This window comes from Solanum verrucosum, unplaced genomic scaffold (assembly GCF_900185275.1).
Source record: "Solanum verrucosum unplaced genomic scaffold, falcon-dt-bn FXZP01000299.1, whole genome shotgun sequence".
NCBI classification, from domain to species: Eukaryota; Viridiplantae; Streptophyta; class Magnoliopsida; order Solanales; family Solanaceae; genus Solanum; species Solanum verrucosum.
In genome coordinates, this window is record NW_026019922.1 from 1,190,721 (window position 1) to 1,217,992 (window position 27,272).

Sequence of the window (27,272 nt, forward strand, 5' to 3'; positions counted from 1 at the left end):
AGCAAGGACTAGCCCGCCAAAAGTTATAGTGCATTTTAGGGAATAGGGGTGCAGAAAGGGCGATCAAAAAGAACTTTCAGCGAACTCAGGCTTCTCGCCGAAAGTTACAAAACCCACAATCTTATCATGGAATTAAAAGTGATATAGGGGAATTCGATGAACTGCCGAGTGGTTCAGTGAGTTTGACCCTGCTCGCCAAATGACCCAACGTGCCTACTTTCAACCCCAACTTCAAAATTCAACTCCTCAATCCCCGAAAACAAAATCAAAATTTGCAATCATTCAATTAAGCTTAAACCCATAACACCCATTCCCTCGGGATACTTAGAATTCTCCCGGTTTGACCAAATTTGGCTATTTGACGACTTTTTCCCTTAAGAATGACGTCAACCACTCCATCATTGGGAAAAATACGTCATCACAAATGTGGGTTACTTAGACTTCACCTGACTATACCCAACATCAATAAAGGAACACCCAATAATTTTAATCAATTTTAGGACACGATAATTTGGGAAATCAACAATATACACGATTTAGTCAAGATAGGCATGATATTCGAATTAAAACAGGCACAGACATACACAATTACGATTCTGAGAGGCCCAACACATATCACTATGATCAAATCAATTGCAACTGAGTAAAATTACTAAATATGAGTTTGAGGTTCGGAAAACCAACCTTTTATGCCAAATAATTACTTTGAAAAGCTAGACAACATAGAAATCCAACTATGAGCACTCAATCAATGACTAAAATGCTGTAATAAAGCAAAAATACTAGGAAAATAAAGTGCGGGTGTAACGTTGGGAAGTTGAAAAGTGAGGGAATGTGAAAGATTTTGAACTTTTCAACTTTTGACCTTTAAAACCGTTTGGTTCTCACCCATTCGGTGAAATTAGTCTTGCTCGCCGACCCACTCGATGACACACCAAGTGGGCACTTACCTCGCAGAGTTTATAGGACCTTTAGTTAATGTGGGGGTCTAAATGGCGGACAAAGTCGTGATCACCGACCTGGTCGGCGATTCACCAATTTGCTCCTGGGTCGCCGAGTTTTACAGACTCCAATTTCAAAATTCCATGAGTCCAACGGCGGTACAAGTCGGGCTCGCTGTCCTCTTCGGCGAGTCACCGACTGGACATTTAGCTCCCCAATCTGCACTTTTCAAACACATTCCACACATTAAACTGCACAATCAACACACGATTATTCCACAAACAAAAAAAATCAAATAAAACTTGGTTTGCCTCCCAAGAAGCACGACCCAAGTCCCCGCTTAAGTTTCATTTGTGGGGTTTGCCTGATCATTTTCAAAAGGAAACCCACCTTCTTGTTTTGGGTAGAGACAAGACAACACCAGGTCCATTTGGGAGTCTAGAAGCTGAATGAACATGGAATGAGAGGTTGTCATATGATTCAACATGAAGACATTCATGAGTAAGAGTACCTCTTCTATTTGTCCACCCTCATGCTCCTTTGTCCTTCGACGCTCGTGAAGGGGGTGTACCTATCTTTTCTTTGGTACATTACTTTCAGTTCCTTGACCCTTTTGTCCAAGATATCCAACTGGCCCAATAATGCGGCCAAGTCTTGTTCCTTCTCTGTCTCCTTGTTGGTCTTGGCCACACAATCAAGGAGTTAGGCTGTTGCTTCATAGGATTGTTGTGTCAAACAACTCGCAGAGAGTTGGTCAGCCATGATTTTATTTTCGGGACCAAGACCACTGTAGAAACATTCTAGAAGCATCTTGTCTGGAATTGTATGAGTTGGGCACTACTGCACTAGGGCTTTAAATCTTTGCCACAACTCATATATCACCCTCCAATTGCTTGAAAATAAGGATGTTATCCCTAAGAATCATCATTCTCAAAAGAGGGTGATCCATTAGGTCACATTTGATATTAGATATGCTCAATTCTTCTGTTAAACAAGAAACACAAAAAAACAAAACCAAAAGTAAGTAGATTAAACTATAACTAAGAAAAACAAAATTCAACTTAACCAAAGAATCATAACCAATACCACTCCCCAGTAGCGACGCCATTTTGTTTAACGTTTCAATGACACTTGATCTATTTCGAAGCGTCAACGATCGTTATTTAGTATAATAACCTAACAAAATGAGTTGGGGTTGAATCCCACAGGGAGTGGTATGCGTTTAAGATTCAATAGGAAAGTACGAATATGCTCAAGTCAATCATATGAATAGACATTTACAAATAAAAACATAATTCAAATCAGTGGTGACATGAATGTCAAATAACAAGGGGGTTTTGGTTTTAAAATAGTAACTACAACAGCGACAAACAATAGAAACTAAGAATATGAGACGAGTTCTTAGGATGTGATTCTATTATAGACTAAAATAGAAAATGGGTAATTGCAATTGTTAGTAAGTAGCTGAAAATTAGTGAATAGGCTAGATGATAGAGGAGGTAAACTTTCTCTCGAACAATTTACCCCGAATCAAGTAGATTTTTCTCGAACATCGACAAGCATGCGAAATAAGAACAGCCTATGCCTTAGTCCATTTACTCTCTCGAGTTGAATGTGTGGAAATGGGTTTAGGATTCAGTCTGTCGAGCTGAACCCATGACAACCCAATACCTACTTACCATCAATAAAGAATCTTGGTTTTAAAACCTCTCTCTCGAGAAAGCCAAAAACACGAAGGTAGAACTGAATTTGCAACTACAATTCTTTAAATTAAACCACAATTAATGATTGAAATCACTTCTAAACAACATTTAAACTAACAATCAACAATACCCACAAGCTAAATCAGCCCATAATCACATAATCACAACCCAAGAAATGGGGTTTTAGCTAGACATCATAAAAAGATAGAAAATCATTACCAAATTGTATTTCAGTCAACTGTATAAGATTAATTTCGTCTTTACAAAGGTCAAAATTGAAGAATCTCAAAGATCCACTTCCAATTTCGCAAAAGTGAAAAACTTCAATTCTTCAAAGCTAAGGAAAATATTATCTCAATACTCAGAGTTCTAACTTCACAAACTGATAGTTAAAAAATCAATAATACATTGATTCGTTGATAGCTTGATATTCAAAAATGTATTTAGAGTCGCCAAAAATATGCTGCGAATGACCATTCGGCGCAGTAAGTCAAGCTCGCCAATGCACTCGGTGATGCGTCCTTTAGCCAATTTCATCATCTTTCTGTCTTGGCCTTCAACATCCTCAAGTTCTGTAACTTTGGGTGATCTAACAATGAATCGCGGAATCACTCGATGATCCGCCGACTGTTGCTTTCTCTCGCCAACTTGAATTTCCCTTTTAGGGATTGACACACTGGAACTTTAGGTGGTCAAATGGCCACTCGGAGACTCGACAAATGAACTTGGCAATCACCAGGCTCTCTTTTCTTCCTACTTTCACCTCGCTTCGTTCCTTTTTGCAAATTAGTGTCCTTGCTTTGTTCCTCAATCCAAATACCTGGAAATCAAGGAGTTTACATCAGTTATTTGCATAAAATCCAAATACATAACAGATGTTCTCAACATGTCCTCTAAAGTTTGAATGGTGCGTTCCGCTTGACCATCCATTTGAGGATGAAAAGTCGTGCTAAGCAGGACTAAAGTACCAAGCCCTTTTATTGAATGACTTCCAAAAATGAGAAGTAAATTGAGTATCTCGATCTGAAATTAAAGATAAAGGGACCCATGCAACTTCTCTATCTCACTTATATATAATTTGGCATAGTTTTCCGCCGAATAAGATACCTTGACGGGAATAAAATGTGTTGATTTTGTCATCCTATCTATAAGGACCCAAATAGAATCATTTTGCCTTCGGGTGCAAGGAAAACCCACAATATAGTTCATATTCACATCTTCCCACTTCATAGTTGGAATAGGAATATCTTGTGATAAGCCTCTCGACCTTTGGTGCTTAACCTTAACTTGTTGACAATTATGACATTTGGCTACAAATCCCGCTATATCTCTTCATACCATTCCACCAATAGACTCCCCGTAGATCACTGTACATCTTGGTGGCTCTTGGATGAATAGAATACTGAGAACTATGAGCCTCATGTAAAATTTTCTCCCTCAATCCATCAACTGCCGTAACACATAGTCCACCTTGGTACATAAGTACCCAATCTCCCCCTCGGGAGAAAACCTCAACGGACATCTTCAGTACCGACTCTTTCAACTCAACCAATAAAGGATCAAAATCTTGCTTAGAATTCACATCCATCACAAAGGACGATTCGGAACCATTATGAACCATGACACCACCCATGGTGGAATCCACTAGTTGAACACCTAGCCGAGCCAACCTATGCACATCACAAACCAATTATTTCTTTTCATCCTCTACATGAGCCACACTATCCATGGACAATCTACTAAGTGCATCCGCTACCACATTAGCTTTGACGGCGTGATACAGGACACTCATGCCATAATCCTTCAAGTGTTCTAACCACCTTCTTTGTCGGAGATTCAAGTCCTTTTTACTAAACACATATTGAAAACTTTTGTTATCGGTGAAAACATCCCCATGGACCCCATACAAGTAATTTCTCTATATTTTCAAGTCAAACACGACCGCCGCTGATTCAAGATAATGGGTCGGATAATTCTTCTCATGGACTTTAAGTTTTCTTGAATCATAAGAAATTACTTTACCATTTTGCGTGAGGACACATCCCAACCCTACTCTAGAGGCATCATAATATACCACAAAACCATATGTACCTTCCGCTAAGGTCAACACCGAAGCGGATGCAAGTCTATTTTTCAACTCTGGGTATCTTTTCGCACAAGCTTCCGACCACTCAAACTTAGCCTTGTTTTTAGTCAAAGTCGTTAACACAGAAACAATGGAGGAAAACCCCACAACAAACCTCCTATAGTAACCGGCCAAACCCAAAAATCTTCTAAAGTTAGAAGGAGTTAAAGTTCTAGGCCAACTCTTGACCGCATCCGTCTTCTTAGGATCTACCTCAATACCCTTGCTTGACATAATATGACCAAGGAGAGCTACAGAACTTAACAAAAATTCACAATTGCTAAATTTTGCAAAAAGTTGGTCCTTGAGAACTGACAACACAATCCTCAAATGGTCCACATGTTTATTCTCACTCCTCGAATAGATCAATATATCATCGATAAACACAATCACAAACATGTTTAGATATTGCCTAAACACTCTATGCATCAAAATCATAAATGCCGCCAGGGCATGTGTCAACCCAAATGACATAACCACAAATTCATAATGACCATACCAGGTCCTAAAGGCCGTCTTTGGAATGTCAACCCCTCTCACCCTTTGGTGTTAACCCGAACGAAGATCAATTCCAGAGAAATAGCTAGCCCCTTGAAGTTGATCAAACAAGTCATCAATTCTCAAGAGGGAATATTTATTATTCATGGTTACTTTGTTCAATTACCGATAATCAATGCACATTCTAAGAGACTTATCCTTCTTTCTAACAAACAATACCGAAGCACCCCATGGAGAGATACTTGGTCGAATAAAATCCTTATTTTGAAAATTCTTTAGTTGCTCTTTCAACTAGGCCGGGGTCATTCTATAAGGAAGAATTGAGATAGGTTGCATATCCAGTAAGAGGTCAATACCAAACTCTATTTACTTCTCGGGAGGAATACCGGGCAAATCATTGGGAAAAACCTCTAGAAACTCAGTTACAATCGAAACTGACTCTAAAAAAGGGTTTCAGACTCAACATCCAACACCCTAACAAGATGGTAAATACACCCTTTGGAGATCATTTTCCTAGATTTAAGGCAAGAAACTAATTGACCTCTAGGGATAGAATTTCCCTCCTTCCACTCTAAGATAGACTCATTTAGATATTGGAATCTAACCACTCGAGTCCTACAATCGATAAAGGCATAACATGCATGCAACCAATCCACACAAAAAATCACATCAAATTCCAACATGTGTAACTCTAGCAAATCCACCAAAGTAACTTTATGAGATGAGGAAATGGGACAACTTGTATAAACTTTCCTAGAAACCACCGAGTCACCAACCAGGGTAGAGACCGAAAAAGGTTCTACTAACACTTAGGTGAGTATTTCAAACTTCATGGCCACAAAAGGTGTCACAAAGACAAAGTAGCACTGGGATCTAACAAGGCATATACATCAATCGAAAAGACTTTTAACATACCGGTCACCAATTCCGGGGAGGTCTCTTGGTCATCTCGGGATCGAAGATCATAAAATTGGTTTCGCTTTTGGGAATTGGAGTTTGGACCACTTAGAGGAACTTGTTTGTCCTCTTTTCTCTTACCCGAAAGTGTTGGGTAATTACTCAATTTATGACCACTCTTACCACAACCATAACACATATCCGAGCCCGCTAGACACTTGCCATCATGTTTCTTACCGCATTTAGCACAAGTAGGCCTAGCCATAGAAGATCCACTACCATTGCCTCCTTGAGGGTTGGGATTAGACATCCTATCTTGTTGACCCTTGGGGAAGAACTAGAGGGACCTTATTTGGAAAATCTTCACTTGAACTTTTGTCGACCTTGTCCAATGGATCTAGCATTGGAGGAATTCCCATCACCGGTTCTAGCTCTTTTCACCTCCCTACTCTTGTCTGGGAGTTTCTCATCTTCCATTTGTTGGGCATACACCATTTAACGTGTGATACACATATTATAATTAAGCATTGTCAAACGACATTCCTTTCTTACCAATCTAGACACACCCGTCAAATACCTACTCATAATATCCCTTGAGTCCGCCACTAAATTTGGAGCATACTTGGACAATTGGGTAAACTTTAGAGAATACTCTTGAACACTCATACCTCCTTGACGAAGGTTAATGAATTCTTCCACCTTATCTTCCCTCAACTCTCAAGGAAAGAACCTATCAAGAAACACTAATTTGAACACTTCCCACTCTATTAGACCCCTCCTATCGACCTATTATTCTACCATTGGGTATACAATACTCGAGCCACACTCTTCAATTGGTAAGAGGCTAACTCCGCTTTCTCTACCAAAGTCACCCCCATGGCATCAAGTATTTTATAAACCTTTTCCAATAATTCTTAAGGATCCTCTCCCACTTTGGAACCAAGAAACTTGGGAGGGTTCATTCTTGCAAAATTCTTCAATCTAGAAGCGATGGAATTTATATTAGGTTTGACCGAAGCTACAACTTCTCTATTAGCTTGAGCCATCATGACTTGAGCCAACATTTGGATAGCTGATCTAAACTCCGCATGGGTCACATTCTCAACCATGGGATCAACCAGAGCTTGTTTAGCTTGAAGAGCCTAATTACCTTGAAGAGCTTTCTCATTCACATAGCCACCCTTCATTCTTTTACAGTTATCCCTTCGTGTATTTATATACTAAAGACACAAGAGAAGGATTAAGAGAGGAACTATATAAAGTTAAACTCTAAGTCACGACTTAAGAATTATGAAAGAAATGAAATTTCCTAAACATCTTATAGCCTCTCATTCATAAGTGTGGCGCGCTACACACCCATTAACAAGATTCCACTAGACGTGGCTTATGAGACATCATCCTAGAATCATTTTAAACCTTGTGCTCTGATGACTAAGATTGTCACGATCCATGGGTGTACCCAAGACATAACAAGGCACATAGATCCCCAAAAGGCACTATGTAAACCACTTAGCATATCATAACATAATGTATTAGAACAATAAGAGTAAAAATGCATATAAGTCCAAAAATCTTTATAAAGGAAAGCGGAAGTCTAGCCTTTTCGCAACTAGCCATCTATCACAATACTTGAGTCAAAATAGGGTCACAGCCCAAAACAACATAATCCGACTGTAAAAGTAAAAGAATGAAACAATAATGATAGCATCCCATCTTCGAATCGGGGACTAACCACGAGCAAGGAGAAATGAGAAAATCCAAGCTCTAGCCAAAATGGGGACCGCCTTGAGAACCGGACCCTACACTTTGGAAAACTGTAGGAAAATTTGGATTAGTACAAAAATGCACTAAGTATGATATTCATGCACAAAATCATGAAAACATGCTAAAATGGACATTTTAGTTGAATGCATGCAATTTACTAAGTAAAAGCATCATTTGGAAAATAGTTGAAAAGAATAAGTCATAAGCATGTTCAATACGAAATTCATCATGTCATAGGTGAACCATACCATAAGTACCCTCAAAGTCTACTTGTGCAATGCATGAATAAGATCCCATAATCCCATCCATGCTAAGTAAAGCTTATTGAGTACCCATAATTCGTAATTAATGTTCTTGTTCATATTCTTGTCATGGTGGGAATAAGACTTAACCGACATAGACCATGTGAGCTTAACATAGAATCTGGTGTTGCCAACACCAAAAAGGGTTGTCCTACTTGCCTAAGGTAAGAACATCGCTTGTTAGATTTTAGGTGGATCCACTAGCTAAAGACATATGGGGGCACATAGTTTATGGGATAAGGAGATTACTACTAGAAACCCGCCCATTCTAACGGAGGAGCTTTCATCTCAAAATGTTGCTTCTGGAAACCGAACCTTTCTGACGGAAGAGCTTAAATCTCATAACAATATCCACTCGGTGCTAAGCATAATTCCCATGGAGTACATGTTAAGTCTGGACTTAAGTTCATATACATGGAATAATTCTTTGACACACGATCCAACATAATTCATAAGATAGGTCATAGATTCAATAGGTGAGAATGGCCTTTCAACCTTAGAATCATCATATTTGTGAGAAAACATTTCACATCATATCATATTCATACATAAGTGTGCATGAGGATAATCATCCAACAACACAACAACTAGATCATGATCATATTCACATTACTCTTAAAATGTTCTTAAAAGTCATAATTCTCATACCCTACCCTTCAAGGACCATAAATTAAATTCAATCAACACATCTAGAATTACGACATTAGACATGGATAATAACATGATTCAGTTAATCAATTCACTACATTCACAATTCTATAATATTCTACTTGCATCAATCAATACCCACACTTTGAAATCCAATTTGGGAAAATATGGGAATTCATGGATTCTTGGGGAATTCAACATAAAAACATATAAAATAATCATCAATTTACCTATAATAAAACATAATTCAATCATTAAAAACAAATTTGAAAGGAATCTATGAAATTAAAGTCAAACCCTAACTTTTGGGATTTCTAGCTGTGAAATTTAGGCTCTTAGAGGGGCTCCATGGACGAAAATTATCCATGGATGAAGGACTAAAATACCTTAGGTATGATTCTCCAAATAAATTGAATGAAAAATCCTTCTTCTTCAAACCCTAGCTTCAACTTTCTTCTTATTGTTTTTCTTTGGAGTTCTAGAGAGAGTTTTGCGGAAAATTGATTTTGATTAGGGATTTAGTAATTGTGAGGAAGATGACTAATTTTAGAGGTCTTAAACATTATATAGTTAGCCTATATTAATAAAAAATGATGCCACTTAATATTAACTTAAAAAGGAAAACACCAAAGTGCCCCTAAGTGCAACTGCCTTTTGGCAGTTACAAGCCTCATCTACGACTCCACGACCATAGTCCATGGGTGGACTCACATGGCATGTTGTCCATCCGTGGAATGCGGTTCAGAGGCTTGTTTTGCAGGCTTGACCCACGACCTCTCACTGACGGACTGTGGTTGGACCCATGTCATATTCTGGTGAAGCATGGTTTAGGTTCACACGCTCAACTCTCAGGGCCTCGACCTATGCCCCTCACCCACGAGGCGTGGGTCACTTGCCATGCAGCCTCTAAGGGTCTTCTTCAAGGACCCATGATTGGTCCTTGGGGTTTGAACCTTGAAATTCTAACACGAAAATAATTATTTTAAGGTATGGGGAGGTACGTTCAAGGCTTATTACCTAACATCAAGCTATATTTTAGCCTACTAGTTTCCGGAGTGATATACCTCAATATCCCATCTCCCCCTTGGGGTAAAACCTCAACGGACTTTTTCAGTATCAACTCTTTCAACTAACTAACAAAGGATCAAGGGTTTCCTTAGCCTTCACATCTATTACAAAGGACGATTCAGACCCATTATGAACCATGACACAACCATTGGCGGAATTTTCTAGTTGAACACCTAGCCGAGCCAACCTATGAACATCACAAACCAACTCTTTCTTTTCATCCTCTACAGGAGCCACACTACCGTTGGACAATCTACTAAGTGCATCCGTTACAACATTAGCATTCCCAGGGTGATAAAGGACACTCATGTCACAATCTTTCAAGAGTTCTAACAACCTTTGTTGACGAAGATTCAAGTTCTTTTGACTAAACAGATATTGAAGACTTTTGTGATCGGTGAAAACATCTACATGGACCCTATACAAATAATCCCTCCATATTTTTAAGGCAAATACAACCTCCGCTAATTCAAATCATGGGTAGGATAATTCTTCTCATGGAGCTTAAGTTTCCTTGAAGCATAGGCAATCACCTTACCATTTTGCATAAGCACACATCCCAATCCAACTCTAGAGGCATCACAATACACCACAAAACCATCTGTACCCTCCGGTAAGGTCAACACAAGAGAGGCAGTAAGTCTATCTTTTAATTCTTGGAAACTTTTCTTACAAGCTTTTAACCACTCAAACTTAGCCTTCTTTTGAGTCAAACCCGTCAACGGAGGAACACCCCTCAACAAACCTCCTATAGTAACCAGCCAAACCCAAAAAAGCTTCTAATGTTGGAAGGAGTTAGAGGTCTAGGACAACTTTTGACCGTATCCGTCTTCTTAGTATCTAGCTCAATACCCTTGCTTGACACAATATGACCAAAGAAAGCTATGAACCTTAACTAAAATTTACACTTGATAAACTTTGTAAAAAGTTGTTAGTCCTTAAGAACTTGCAACACAATCCTCAAATGGTTCACATGTTCATTCTCACTCCTCGAATAGATCAAGATATGATCGATAAACACAATAACAAGCATGTCTAGGTATTTCCTAAACACTCTATTCATCAAATTCCGAAAGGCCATCTTCGGAATATCAACCCTCTCACCCTTAGTTATTGATAACCCGAACGAAGATCAATTTTGGAGAAATAGCTAGCCCCTTGAAGTTGATCAAACAAGTCGTCAATTCTTGGAAGGGGATATTTATTATTAATGGTCACTTTGTTCAATTGACGATAATCAATGAATATTCTAAGAGACCCATCTTTCTTTGTAACAAACAATATTGGATCACCGCATGGAGAGATAATCGGTCGAATAAAACCCTTATCTAACAAATCATGTAATTGATCTTTCAACTCTGTCAAAGCCATTCTATAAGGAGGAATGAATATAGGTTGCGTATCTTGTAAGAGATCTATACCAAGATTTATTTCCCGCTCGAGAGGAATACCGGGAAAATCATTGGGGAAAACATCTGGAAACTCATTTTCTAGCTAAACTAACTCTAGAGAAGGGGTTTCATACTCAACATCCATCACCCTAACAAGATGGTAAATACACTCTTTGGAGATCATCTTTTTAGCTTTAAGGCAACAAACAAATTGACCTCTAGGTATAGAATTTTCCCCCTTCAATTCTAAGATATGCTAATTTGGAAATTGGAATCTAACCACTCGAGTCCTACAATCGATAGAGGCATAACATGCATGCAACAAATCCATACCCAAAATCACAACAAAGTCTAGCATATCTAACTCTACAAAATCCACCAAAGTAAATTTATGGGACAAGGAAATGGGACAACTTCTATAGACTCTTTTAGCCACCACCGAGTCACCAACTAGGGTAGAGATCGAAAAAGGTTCTACTAACACTTTGGGTAGTATTTAAAACTTCATGGCCTTAAAAGGTGTCACAAAGGACAAAGTAACATGGGGATCTAACAAGGCATATACATCAATAGAAAAGACTTTTAGCATACCGGTCACCACATCTGAGGAGCTCTCTTGCTCACCTTGGGATTTAAGAGAATAAAAATGGTTTTGATTTTGAGCATTGGAGTTGGAACCGCTTGGAGTAGCTTGTTTATCTTCCCTTTCCTTAACCTTGAGCATTTGAACAATCTCTCATCTTGTGGCCAACTTTTCCACAACTAAAACACCCATCCGTACCCATAAGACACTTGCTATCATGTTTTCTACCACATTTTGCACAATTAGGCCTAGCTACATAAGAACCACCACTATTACCTCCTTGATGTTTAGGGTTGGAAACTCTATCCTTGTTGACCCTTGGAGCACTAGACGAGCCTTGGTTGGAGAACCTTTGTCTAAACCTTGGTCGACATAGTCCATCGGACCTACCATTGGAGAAGTTCCCATCACCAGTTCTAGCTCTTTTTCCCTCTCTAATTGTTGAGCATATACCATGATCCTTGAGATATACATTTCATGTAAGAGCATTTTCGTACGACATTCTTTTTGAATCAAATCAAACACACCCGTCAAAATCCTACTCATCTCATCACTTGAAACTGCCACCTTAAATGGAGCATACTTGGATAGTTGGGTAAATTTCAAGGCATACTCCTTGACACTCATGCTACCTTGCCCAAGGTTAATGAATTCCTCCACCTTATCTTTTGTCAATTCTCAGGGAAAGAATCTATCTAGAAATACCGATTTGAATGTTTCCCATTCAACCGACACGCTCCTACGGGTCTTACCTTTTCAAAATAGCATACCATACTTGAGCAACATCCTTTAGTTGGTAGCTGACTAACTCCATCTTATTTCCCTAAGATACCCCCATAATATCAATGGCCTTATAAACTTGATCGATAAACCTTTGGGGACCCTCCTCCACTTTAGAGCTATGAAATTTGGCAGGGTTCATTCTAAAAAATCCCTAACCCTAGAAGCAGACAAATTAACATTAGGATTGACCATAGCTACCACTTCTCTATTGGCTTGAGTCGTCACGACATGATCCAATATTTGGATAGTAGACCTAAACTCTCAATGGGTCACATTCACAACCACGAATCAACCAGATATTGGTTAACTTGAGGGACTTGATTAGGTTGAAGATCTTCCTCATTCAAATTGTCACACTCCATTCTTCTAGTGTTAGCCCTTCGTGTGTTCATATCCTGTAGACACAAAAGAAGGATTAGAAGAGGGACTTTATAGAGTTAAACTCTAAGGCACGACTTAAGAGTAATGAAAAAAACTGCATTTCCTAAACATCTTATATCCTCTCGTTCATAAGTGTGGACCTCTTCACACTCATGGACAAGACTCTACTAGACGTGGCTTATGAAACATCATCCTAGAATCATTCTAAACTTTGTGCTCTGAATACCAAGTTTGTCACGACCCAGGTACCCCCTAGAAGTAACAAGGCACATAGAACCCCGAAAGGCTCCATGTAAGCCACTTAGCATATCATAACATAAATCATTAGAACAATAAGAGTAAAAATGCATTCAAGTCCAAAGATATTTATAAAGAAAAGCAGAAGTCTAGACTTGTCTCAATTAGCCATCTATTACTATACTTGAGTCAAAATAGGGTCACAGCCCCAAAACAACATAATCTGAAACTGAAAATCCAAGAATGAAAAAAACAATGATAGCATCCCATCCTCGAATCATGAGGACTCACCACAAGCAAGGATAAATGAACAAATCCAAGCTCTAGCCACAATGGGGACCACCTTGAGAACCGAACCCTACACATGGGAAAAATGTAGGAAAATATGGGTTAGTAAAAAAATGCACTAAGTATGATAGCCATGCACAAAATCATAAAAACATGCTTAAAGGGACATTTTAGTTGAATGCATGTCATTTACTAGTTTAAAGCACCATTTTGAAGATAATGGAAAAGCATAAGTCTTAAGCGTAATCAACTCATAGATCATTATATCATAATAAGAACATACCATAAATACTCTCAAAGCATACTTGTGTAATACATGAATAAGATCCCATAATCCCACCCATACTAAGTAAAGCTTCTTGAGTAACTATAGTTCATATTTCATATTCTTGGTCATACTATCATAAAGGGAGATTTGCCTTAACAGACATAAACCATGTCAGCTTACCATGGAATCTGGTGTCTACCCCACACCGAAAAAGGGTTGTCCTACTTGCCTATGGTAGAACCATACTATTAGCTTAGTTGGATCCACTAGCTAAAAACCTATGTGGGCACATAATTATGGGATAGGGAGATTGCTATTAGAAACTCGCACTCTAATAAAGTATAAGGTTTCCATCTCATGAGATACATACTTTGGGAGCCCGAACTCAACTAAGGTAGAAAGAACCCATTTAGAAATCCGGACTCAACTATCATATAATCTTCCATATCATATTCATATCCACTCGGTGCTAGCAGTTAATTCCCATATATTACATATCAAATCTTAACATAAGTGCATATTGTTGAGTTTACAAATTGGACTCATTTAGGGCTTTATTTAGATAGGAATAGTCTCCTCAAATGCTTAGTTTGTCTCAATATCTGATGAAAACTCTTAAGTTTCAGGTATTTGAAGTTTTAGTGTTAGCATGGACCCTTAGGCACAAAAAAGAACAAAAACGCTGAAAAGAACGAAGAAGTTGAAGCTTGTGCATCGCCAAGCACACTTGGCGATTCACTGAAGGGAAGCACTCCGTCTTTTGTTCCCGTACGTGAAGACTTGAAGGAGCGGGATCAAAAAGGTGATGAAAGGAGCAGTCGGCGTTTATCCGAATAATTTCGTGAAGCAGTACTAAGTCGCCCAATGATACAGAGCACGATGATGCTGAAGGCTAGTGCAAGATGGCGATGAAATACATCAAAGAGCAAATCACCGAGTTGATCAGCGATTCCGACTAACCTCGCCGAAAGATCTGCTAACACTATTTTTTGAAGTCTATAAATAATAAAATTATTATTAATTTTTAAGAGTCCAACATTTATTTTAATTTCCAGAATAGAATAATACTTTTTGGAATATTTTCTCTCATGTTTGGAGAGGGTTTTCGGGAGACTTGAAGAAAGAAAGATTTCATCTTCCCCAAGTTGGAAGTGGATCTTCTCCATTCTTCTTCCTTTGCTTAAATCAAGGTTTAATTCCTTATACCCATTTTATTTTAGTATCATTTTAGGTGTATTTTGTTATTTCTTGATGTGTGGCTAAAAACCCCCATTCTTGGAGTGTGATTTAGCAAATATGTGTTAATGAGAGAGACCAAAACATGGCCAAGAACATGATGCAACTTGACATTTTATCCCAAAATGTCATGGGGGCTAGTACCCGTGGTATCAATGCTATGGGAGTGGGGGGTGTGAATCCTGAGGAAATGAAGTTTGAAGCCATGTATGATGAAGAAGTAAATTTTCTAGCTAACTAAGTCGGGGGCTATCGTTCAAACTACCCAAGGCAAGTTGGTAATCGAGGATGGGTTCGAGACGAAGGCTGGAAGGAAAGAGATCATGAATGGAGGAACTGTAATCCAAATTGGAAAGATGGAGAGAAAGATAGATATGTCCCCCCCCCCAACGAGCGAAGCCCAAGTATTCGGAAGGTGGTAGGTCCGAGGATATGCTTTCGCATATCCTAAACAAAGTTGAAGGGTCAGACAAATTGCTGAAAGAATGAAAGAAGACGTGTCTACCCTCAGCCAGACTGTCACCTATCATTCAGTTTTGATCAAGCAGTTAGAGACCTAAATGGGTCATATCTCGTCTCATCTCAATCCAAGACAGCAAGGAGGTTTACCTAGTGATACTATGGCTAACCCCAAGAGTGAGGTCTGAAGGTGGACTTGCGTCGTGCCACGACTTTAACTAAGGCGCTGTTTGGGAGGCAACACAAAACCCTTTAAGTATTTCCTAATTACTAGTAGAATAATAGTGTGTTGTTTGTACAGGTTAAAGTAAGTGAGGTGAATTAAATTGTATATGGAGGCAAGCAATAGGTCCAATTCGCAGATCGCCGACAAGATCGGCAAACACGATTCTTTCCGCCGTCTGACTCATGGAACTGTCAGCTTGAATCCTGTAAAATTCAGCGGTCCAAAGAAAATTAGTGGCGCATCGCCGACCATGTTGGCGAACTCGATGAAAATCATCAATTAGAATCCTCACATGAGCTGCAGAGCCTGTTAAACTTGGCGAAGAAACTTGACACTTGGCGGTTCAACGAGTGAATAGGGGATCTTGACTAACATCGCTGAATGAGCGGGAATTGGACGGTATTTACAAACCGTAGGTTTAAAAGTTCTATCTCATTCACTTTCTCTCCCTGCTTCGTCCTATCAACCTCATACCCGCACTCTAGCCTTTTATTTCTTGCATTTTTAAAGTATTTTAAGTGTCAAATTGTGCACGAATTTTGATCGTAGTGCTGCCTAGCACGTCAATACAATCTAATTCAGCACCAAGGTTGGTAATCGAACCCCTCAGTTATTCTATCAAAATTCATACTCATTTTCCTGGTGATTGATAGTATAAAATCTATGTTGAGTCTTTGAGTTGCTAGGATTGCATGTATTATGGATTATGATTGAGTAGCTTTTGCATGATTTGTGGGACTCCCATTCGACTGTGGTTTGAGTTGAAAACTTTTTTTTACGTGGGTGTAAAGGTTAAACTTCTATGGGTTATCGCTGAAATTGTGTCATTTGAGCCTAAATTGCATTATCTGGGTTGTGGGGTGAAATTTGAAAGAAATGGGTTGGAAATAGACATGGTTGGCTGTTCGGCGAAATGAACAAACTCGCCGAATTACTCGACGGTTCACCTAACTCCCCCATTCCACCTTTAACTAAATGCTACATGCACTAATCGATATGTAACTTTCGGCAGTGAGCCTAATGCTGCTAAGCACACTCAACGACTTACCAAAAGACTTCTTGTTCACCCTTTGCTTGCACCACTGCACCTTCTGTGCATCATTTTCACCGAATGGCCTAAATGGATGAGTACTTCACCAACTGGTTTGGTGAAGCTATTCTACCCCCAGGATTCCCCTACCCTGCTTAAAATATTGGCTAACTTTCCTTGAAGTCTTTTGTAGAAATGGCTAGACCAAAAGTTGCTGGAAGGGACATGCCACACCGACATGTAAGAGCACGAGAGTTTAAAAGAGATGAAAAGAAAGTAGAGCTAGCCAGACAAAGGAAATATACCAAGGAAGCTAGGGCAAAGAGACATCGACTCTAATGTGCCTCCATGGGCTCGACGTTCAGTTAATGCAATATGGGCCTTCGAAGTAGCTCATGAGATAGATCAGATGATTGCAGCTAATCTTGCTGCACAGGCCAAGGCAGAGGTAAACAATGATGACCAAAACAACAATACTCCGGGGACCATTGTTTCACTTCAGGGAGATGCTTCGGGTACTGATGCCCAAACAGATGAAGTGACCCATTAGCGAGGATCACTACAAGAAAAGTGGCTATTAGCATAGGGAAAAATGGTCCTTAAAAGTGTAATTCTAGTCCTTAGAAGTCAATAGCGACCAGAAATGGTCACTTCCCGTCCTTATAGACGCCGTCGCTAGATATCAATAGCGAAGAGTTCTATTCACCGGTCCTTATAGTGTTTGCGCGACGAGAAACACACTGGTCCCTAAAACACTTTTAAGGACTATAAATCTGGTCCTAAGCATGGATCGACTGGTCCCTACAATAATTAACTAGCTTAGTTTTACTGGTCAAAGAAAAGTCTTTTAAGACCAAAATACTGGTCCTTAAAGATTCTTCTCAAGTTATGTTTCTTTTGAATTTATACCATAATTAATTAAATAATCAGATACACATGATAAAAAAAATGTCAATAAATTCATGCTTTAATTATACAAATAAGATCTTACAGATCTAAAATTGGTATATTATTAGAAAATATGTAATAACATCACACTTGTAGCAATATAACCACAATGCACATGCACGCTATTGTTTACACAACTTTTTAGGAAAATAATAATATACATTTTCCTAACTTCTCAAACAAATGATAACCAATTTCACAACTTGTATGAAGTCTTCAAAACTATCATCATGACTTGTAACTGAAACTCTTCAAACCCTGTAAAAAATAAAAGTAAAATCTATTTAGAGAATTATATAGATCAGAGAGTATCTAAAAGATAATATATTGTTGAGAAAAATTGGGATATTGTATCTTTCTTCCCCTTCAAATTAAACATGTCATCTTCATATATAGTCCAACTACATTCTTCAAATACAAATTGTAGGAAAGCTATATTACAAAAATAAGAGTTTAAAACAAGAGCATTACACAATCTAGGGAAACCTCCAATCATTCTTCATGAATGTCCATGTTTAACCTAAGAACTTCAATACAGAGGTTCGTTAAAAAGCATTTATTTGAAATTATTAAAGTAATCATGAAATTCAAGAAAGAGAAAAAAATAAGGAACATTTTGAATGGCCAGTGATGAAAATAATTATTTTACTATAATACATCACTATTTAAAATTGGTTCCATTGCTTTCTTTGGTGTATATGTTCCTTGAGAATCAGAAAGCAACCATAATTTACACATAATGTAAACACCAGTTAAAATCATGAAGAGTATTTGCATGGTCATCGATAACACTTGATATCACTTTTCGGACATAAGTAAATAGAGAAATAAAGTACTATCTCAAGGAATCGAAAAACAAAATTAATGTGTAGCAGACACACATAAAAGTAGACTTACAAGGTAAGGTGAAGCACCTAAAAGCCTCAAAAATATGTTCTGGTTGAAGTGTTTGTTTGTCTTCTCTAGTACAAACTTCATTGGATTCAGATGAGATAAAATTAATCAAATTCACACAATTTAGATAAAGTCTCAAACACTTCGCAAATGAGAAAAAGGGAAAATGATCTTATGATATTAATTTAAATAATAACTGAAGCTAGCTTAAGTACTCATAGAAGCTATACACATTTTATTTACTTAATATATTCAGAAAGGTCAGAACATGAAAGGGAACATATATCACGAGCCAAAACATCTGTGGAAGCAAAAACTTAGCACCAACAAACAATAACACAATAATCATAGTCTTTATGAGAACTTATTTGTATGAAGTGTGTAACCATCTCAATAGTTCATATCAGAAAGGTAACGAACATTGCTCATTGGTTTAAACATCTAAAGTAGTCCACCAATAAGATATGAGGATAAGTTTTGAGCCGAGATAACAGATGATAGTCTCGCCAAATGTCTATGTTGCTTCACCACCCCATCTAATAGCTTAAGTTGTTAAAGAGAGTGCCCTTTTAAGTTCATACATTTGGACTTGTTCTTTTTAATATGCCAAGCACAGGGAAAATCTTTTTAATATAGGTTGCTGCAAGACTAAAACTCAAGTACTCTACATGCTTTGCTACCATGCTTAAGTGTGACCATCTCATCTAAAATCTAAATCTATTAAGAAAGTACACTTTCATTTACTTAATTACCTCTCAAAAAACCTTAGACTTTATAAGGACTAGTAAAAATCCTTTAGCACATAACTTAACCAAATTGCTATATATATCAGTAAATATCTAAGGATAACGCATGAATTCGATTCCATCGACCAGCTTATCAAGTGAAAATTGGTCAACTGGTATGGCTAGAGGGCCTACACCTTTGGCATGCACCTTTTCACCCAAAAATTTGGTCACCAAAGATAGGGGCAATAGTTTCTGGGCACTATAACCAAATAAAGCTGATAAGTTGCAAGTAAAACCAATAGATATTAGCAGGGTAATGAACATACACCATTTGAAACTCTATCACAACTTTTAGACCAATAGCACCCCCATGGTGCACCAGAAAGGAAAATTATCGGGGTAATTCAAGGTTTTTAAAACTAGAATTCCTTAATCTCACACTTTTCTCTACAACATTGACGTACAAGTCTTTCACTAACCAAAAATTGTTGACTAGCGCGAGAGCTAATATATTTTTAAACAATAACTAAGTCTTAACGTAAACTAGTTGGTATCAAAGTGAAGATCAAATGCATTTTTTTGACACAATCTTTTATCAAAATATACATATACACATATATAACAACAACAACAAAATATATAGAGAGAATCATTATTTACACTATCTTATAAAAATGTGTAGAGAGAATCACATGTATCTTAGATCAACTTATGAATTGAGAAGTTTAACACCAGAAGTCAATAAACTTGAAAGTTAAAAGAGACTTATCAAGTGTCAGTAGTTTGATATGCACCTGATGCAAGAGATGTAGAAGAGACACATAATGGAAAAATTTGTAAAAAGCTATAATTGAACTAAGAAGTGGAAATTGTTACAGCCAAAGATATTGTATATATCTAAATAATTGGACCCTAGTAACATTGAGAATATCTCCTCTTTTAAATTGTATTTAAAGTTGGATATCAGTACTCATTCTCAGAATAGGATAACTTAAATGTTTTGAAATTGGAAACGTAGAAGTTTATAAGGAAAAGGTATAAACTTTAGTATAAATTTTACTACTCATATCTCAATAAATTCTATTGAAAAGGTAGGGTAGAACATTGAATTTCTCAATGCTCTAACCTCTTTATTGTAAAAAATTGAACTTTCTAACCCAAAACATCTCTCCTACAACTTTTCTACAACCTATATTTACTAACTTTTTATTTGAGAAGTCTTATTTTATAGTATAATCACTGTCCATTACTCTAAAAACACAACATCTAGTAAACAAAAACAAGGACATCCCAAAATTAGGATGCAATAGAAGAATTCAATTCTAACGAACTTGTTAAATTTTGTTTGTTTCCATTCATTAGTTCTCCAATACAATACTGTAAGAAATCTGCAATTTTTTCCCAACCAATAAAAATGAACCCATTAATGTTCTATTCCACATTTGAGATAAACAGAACATCAACATATTTAAAATCAAAACTCAAAGGCTACAAGGAGAACACACTTATAAAGTGTAAACAAATAACTTACTATACTCAAATTAAAAGATAAGATTTACCTCAAAAACGTTGAAATAAAGAAACAGGGCCCATCAAAAAACACTGAGCATCCATAGACACTTGAAATCAATCTTCAGATTTTTGAGATAGAATTTCGGAGTGTTCTTGGGCTCATGGTCAAGTCCACAGCCTGGAGAATACAAATAGGTGAGAGAAAACACATTGTAGAAACCCAATTGATTGAAAAATCGAAAAGCTAGCAGAATGATTTGTATGTTTGTGTCCTTTCGTTATTGCTCGATCTACCCGGAACATAGATGAACAGAATAGAGGCAGAGGAGGAACTATGATTTTCACTCACATAGAGAAGCGGTCTAGGGTTTTTTTGAGATGAAGTTAGGTTTCAACGATGATATTTGCTTTAGTTAACGTACCCATTCCTAATTTTTTTATTTTTTTTAAGAGCAATATTTTATTTTGGGTTTAGTCTCGCTCAATTTTGGATATTAGGGACAAGTTATTGATGATATTAGGGACTATGTTTCATCCCTTCGCATTTTAGAAAAATAAATAAGAGAACTAGGGTCCGAAAAAAAATCTGGACCTTGTAGGTACGCTTTTAAAGACAAGATATTTTACTCGTCGCTAAATGTTGGTCTTTGTTAAGCCTTTTTCTTGTACTGGATCCCCTGTATACCTCTCTCTAACCTTTGGTATCTTCAAAATCTTGGTTAATTTTATTTGCATTTGAGGACAAATGATTTTTATTTTGGTGGGGTGAGGCCCACTTGCATGTGCTATTTCTGATTTGTGTTTTGTATATATTTAGGTTGTCTGCTTTAAAATTATGTTTTATCTGCTTTCTGTGGATGTTTGAGCTTGTGGCTCCATTTATTTTTATTTGCAAAATGATTTTGACCCTTCCGAAATTTTTTGAATTTTTCACACATTTTTGCCACCCCTCGTGAGTTGATGTGGCTGTTCTTCTGCAAAAAATTTGAGTCCCGATTTCCATCAATACCGAGGACTTGAATAATGCTATCAATCGAACAAACTTGAATGTACTACTACAATGAGGACAAATGAAGTTGCATAGACAATATGTGAACTCTTTGCCTCTCATTGTGATTAGCCATTTATCGAATTGATTCTCTTGTAATGACCGTTGCACACTAGCGAAAGTGTGTACTCTTGTTTGACTTAATTGTCGATGCCGTGTGTGATTAGCTTGCTTTGAACTTTGCATGAATAAACCTAGAATTTTCCCTGTTAGTCTGATTGATTTAGAAATGTGTGCTCTTGAAATGATCTTAGGCAACTTTTAAGAGTGTGAGCCAAATTTGACATATACCTCTTTTGTGGCCTACCCGTGAGCGTGTGAAACTTTTTTGAACACTCTTTGAGCCTTACCTTTGTTTGAAAGAATCTTGATGAACCCTAGATCTTACTTGACCCAATACTTATAATCTTCTTGATTTGTGGTGTAGCGAATAGCTAACTTAGGCTAAAAGCCTAAGTAGAGGGTGTGGTAAAAAGGAAAAGGAGAAATCAACAAGTGCAAGAAAAGTCCCTCTTAAGCCCTGGTGTTGCAAAAAAATGGAAACCCTTCGGAAAAAAAAACATATTTGTGGAATAAAGTACCAAGGAATTCGGGTTTCCAAGCAATCCATTGAGGTGAATAAAAAGATGACTTAGAAGAACTAGAAAAAGAATTGATAAATGAAATGAAGGGAATGCCTTGAGAATACCAAATCACACGAGAAAAAAGTCACTGAGCCCAAATGACCATACCTTTGCACTTATCCCCATTACAAGCCTTAAAAAGACCTTTTTGATCTTGAGTAAGCCGAATCGAAAGTTGATTGGAAAATCAAGGCAAACCAATGGGTAAAAACATGCATTGTGTTCCTCTTTTTGAGTGTGAGCGTTGCATCTGATTCCTGATCTTGAATTGATTAACCTTTGTGTTTGAATATGGAATCATTCTTGATGTGAGGGGATTTAGATACTTCCTGTTGAGCTTGATTGCACAAGTAGTAAGTATTGCGAGCATGAGAATCTTTGGTAATGGTGTGTCACAACTTGAATCTTTGAGTACACAATTGATCCTTGCATAAGTAAATTTGAGTTTGGTTGTGTGCATTCATGATTTAGTCTTGTCTAGCACTATTTGAGACACCTTGTTGAACTGCTGAACTTGAGTTTGCTTGAGGACAAGAAAAAGTTTAAGTTGGGGGTGTTGATGAGTCCACAAATTGGACTCATTTAGGGCTTTATTTTGATACGAATAGTGTCCTCAAATGCTTTGTTTGTCTCAATATCTGATGAAAACTCTTAAGTTTCAGTTATTTGAAGTTTTAGTGGTAGCATGGAGACTTAGGCACAAAAAGGAACAAAAAGGCTGAAAAGAACGAAGGAGCTGGAGCCTGTGCATCGCCAGCACGCTTGGCGATTCGCCGAAGGGGCACACTCCACTCTTTGTTCCAGTACGCGAAGCCTTAAAGGAACAAGATCAAAAAGGTGATGAAAGGAGAAGTCAGCATTTCGCCGAATAATTCCGCGAAGCAGTACTAGGTCGCCCAACGATTATGAGCACGATGATGTTGAAGGCTAGTACAAAACAGTGACGAACTACACCCAAGGGCGAATCACCGAGTTAATCGGCGATTTCGACTAACCTAGCCGAAAGATCCGCCAGCACTATTTTTTGAAGTCTATAAATACCAAACTTGTTATTAATTTTTAAGAGTCGAACATTTATTTTAATTTCCAGAATAGAATAGTACTTTTTGGGATATTTTCTCTGAAGTTTGGAGAGTGTTTTTGGGAGACTTGAAGAAAGAAGGATTTCATCTTCCCCAAGTTGGAAGTCGATCTTTTCCATTCTTCTTCCTTTTCTTAATTCAAGGTTTAATTTCTTATACCCATTTGATTTTAGTATCATTTTAGGTGTAGTATGTTATTTCTTGATGTGTGGCTAAAAAATCCCATTCTTGGGGTGTGATTTTGCAAATATGTGTACATATTGTTGTTGGGTCTTGCTTGCTGATAGGATATATGTATTTTAATGGTGATTTCACTTAGTGGTTGTGGTTTATTTTAATGGGTTTGTAGTTGCAAATACAAAACCACCCATATGTTTTCTGCTTGCTCGAGAGGGATGTCGCGAAACCAAGACCGCTAGACTGATGGCCTAAGGAGTGGGTCGACATGAGGTTCAGCCCGAGAGGGTGAGCCCTAGTCCCATATCCTAACACTCAGCTCGAGAAAGTGAGTGGGGTAAGGCGTAGGCTGGCCTTCATGTGGCAAATGGGTGTTCGAGAGTAACGCATTTGTAACGGTGTAAGTTGCTTGAGAGGGAACTTATTTCCATCTAAAGCTTAGCCTAGTCACTATTATCTTGCAAATTTCCTATCTAAAGCATGTACCTATCGATTTATCTCAACCTGTATTGCGGTCACACCCCAAGAACTTGTCCCCATACTTGATCTTCTTATTAATTTTGTTGTATTTTACTACTTGTGAGAAAAACCCCATTTGATATTTGACACCTTTGTGTCACCTCTTTTAATTTACAATGTTTTTAATCGTTAATGTCTTTAGTTACGACTAGTTTGAACTTTATTTTATTTTTCTATTAATTCTCAAAATCACTTCCTTGGGACATGACCCCAACCCTTGGTTGGATTACTATATTATCGACTATCGTAGACACTCGTACTGTAGGTTAGTGTCGTTGGTCACGATAAGCATCACATATTCATGGAAGAATGTCTTGACACTCATTCCAACATAATTCATACTATAGCTCATGATTCAATAGGTGAGAATAACTTATCATCCCTAGAATTATCATGTTGTGAGGAAACCTTTAACATCATTTCATATTCATACATAAGTGTGTACATGAGTATAATCATCCAACAGCACAACAACTAGATAAGAATCATATTCACTTTACTCTCAAAGTGTTCTCAAAGCATATACATAAACCTCATAATGATGAATAATTCTCAGGATTTTGCCTTCAAGGACCATAGATCATATTCAATAAACACATCTAGAATTACTACATCAGACATGGATAATAACATAATTCAAATAATCAATTCACTACATTTTTACAATTCTATAATATTCTACTTGCATCAATCAATACCCACACTTTGAGATCCAATTTGGGAAAATAGGGGAATTCATGGAATCTTTGGGAATTTGACATAAAACCATATATAATCATCAATTTATTCATTATATAATATAATTCAATCATTAAAAATGAATTTGAAAGGAATCCATGGATTGAAGTCAAACCTAACTTTGGGATTTCTAGCTTGGAAATTGGGGGTTGTGGAGGGGATCCATGGATGAAAACTATCCATGGATGAAAGGAATACCATACCTTAGCTTTGAATTCCAATGAAATTGAGTGGAAAACGTGCTCCTTCAAAACCTAGCTTCACTTTTCTTCTTCATCTTCTTTGGAGTTCTAGACAGAAAATTTTGGGGGAAAAGTTGGTTTTGATTTGGAATTTTGGAATTATTTGGTAGATGACTTTATTTGGGGGTGTTAAATCATTATATAGTTCGCCTAATTTAGTGATAATGAGGTCAATTTGTATTAAATAAAAATGGAAAACCCCAAAGTACACCTTAAGCAACTCCCAAAAAAGGTTTTCAGTAACCACCCACGACCCCCTAATAGACGGACCGTGGTTGGACCTACGACCTGGTCTGGTGAATTGTGGGTCGAGGTCTGAGACCAGATCCTGCAGGTTTTTCCTCAAGCGACGCACTAATTAAGACTCTAAACGACACTTATATAGAAGCAAGCATTTCAAGGACAAGCAATCACATGGCTCTCTACCCCACTCTCTTTGTGGGTACACAATTTGTTCTCTTCGACTCGATAAGCTAATTCATGCGGATCAAAACATGACAATGATCGACCAACTAACTCACAACATACACTATTTCACTATCACCAAGGTACCAACTCTCCGTCAATGTACTAAGTGGCCTTAGTTCAAACGAAATCCCTTTTCTTTCACACAATGACTTATGAATTTGAGTACAAGGATTCATTCAACACTCACACTCAGAAATATCTTGAAGTACAGTTAGTGCTCAGTACCATAGGCTTGCCCTTATTTTCACTGCTTAGACTCTCCAAACTAGACTCTAGGATCAGTATAGGACTTTCTTGGCTTGTAACGTAGGCTCAGGGTCAGGTGTGGTACATTTGGGTACTTCTTAGTGACTTTCTGCCATCCTTGACATTACACTAGGCTTTCAACCTTTTTTTGCCCTATTTTTGCCATCCTATCATTTTACCTTCTTTCCCTTAATTTTCTTCAACCACGGATGTGACTTTAGACTTTGTAGCTCTTTTTACTTTTATTTTATTTTTCTTTTTGCTTTCAACAAATCACATCCTTTCCTCTCTTTTTCAACATCAAACTCTTTTTATACCCATTTTTCTTTCGGTTTCCTCTTTCATAGCCACCCTCAACTTATGGATTTTCCATTGGTTGAGGTAAATAATACCCTATGTAGGGTCAGGGCCAAGATTGAATTTACTTTTATACATTAGCCACCCTCAACTTAGGCTTTTGGCCTAAGTCAAGGTGCACATGTCGAAGGAGGGACCAGGGCCAACATAGTCAATTATAGGAAGGTGAGTTCGGGGTTTAGGAAGAAATGGTTTAATTTTAGGCTCAAAGTATTTGGATCAAAGGGAGCATTTATTTCATTTGGTTGGATCCTTCTTTTAGGCAATTTGTGGACTTATCAGAACAATGGCCTATGATCACTTCCTAACCTCTAGGTTGAATTGTCTTAGCAGGACTAACCGAGCAAGTTCTAGTTTTGCACAAAAGCTCTTTGAACACTCAACTATTCTCACACACTCTTGGCACAAAGTTTCATTATCAGATTTTCTAATTACCCAGTTCAAGTTTTAGCTTAAGTCATGCCATCAAGTTGATTCATTATCATTTCATACTCAGAGCCAACACATTCAACTAATCGTCGCCTACAGATTCTAGCACACATCATAAAATCTAACGGGTATCATTTTTCATAAGCCATCATGCTTCTTTCTTTTTCATGCTTGTACACATACGATCCTAAGACATGCCGGTTTAACAGAAATTAAGCAGTCTCTTGGGGGAAAAGAACACATGCAAGAAAACCCCAAGAGATGGTTTATGAGTTGGGTTAATCAGACATCACCCTATCACTCACAATCTGTTTACCCCACCCCCAACAAAAATAGATGTGATTGGCCCCAATGCATAGAAAAACAGTAAAATAAAATGGATTTGGTGAAGTAAAATTGTGGCGCATAGCGCGGCGAATCATCAACAAGTGG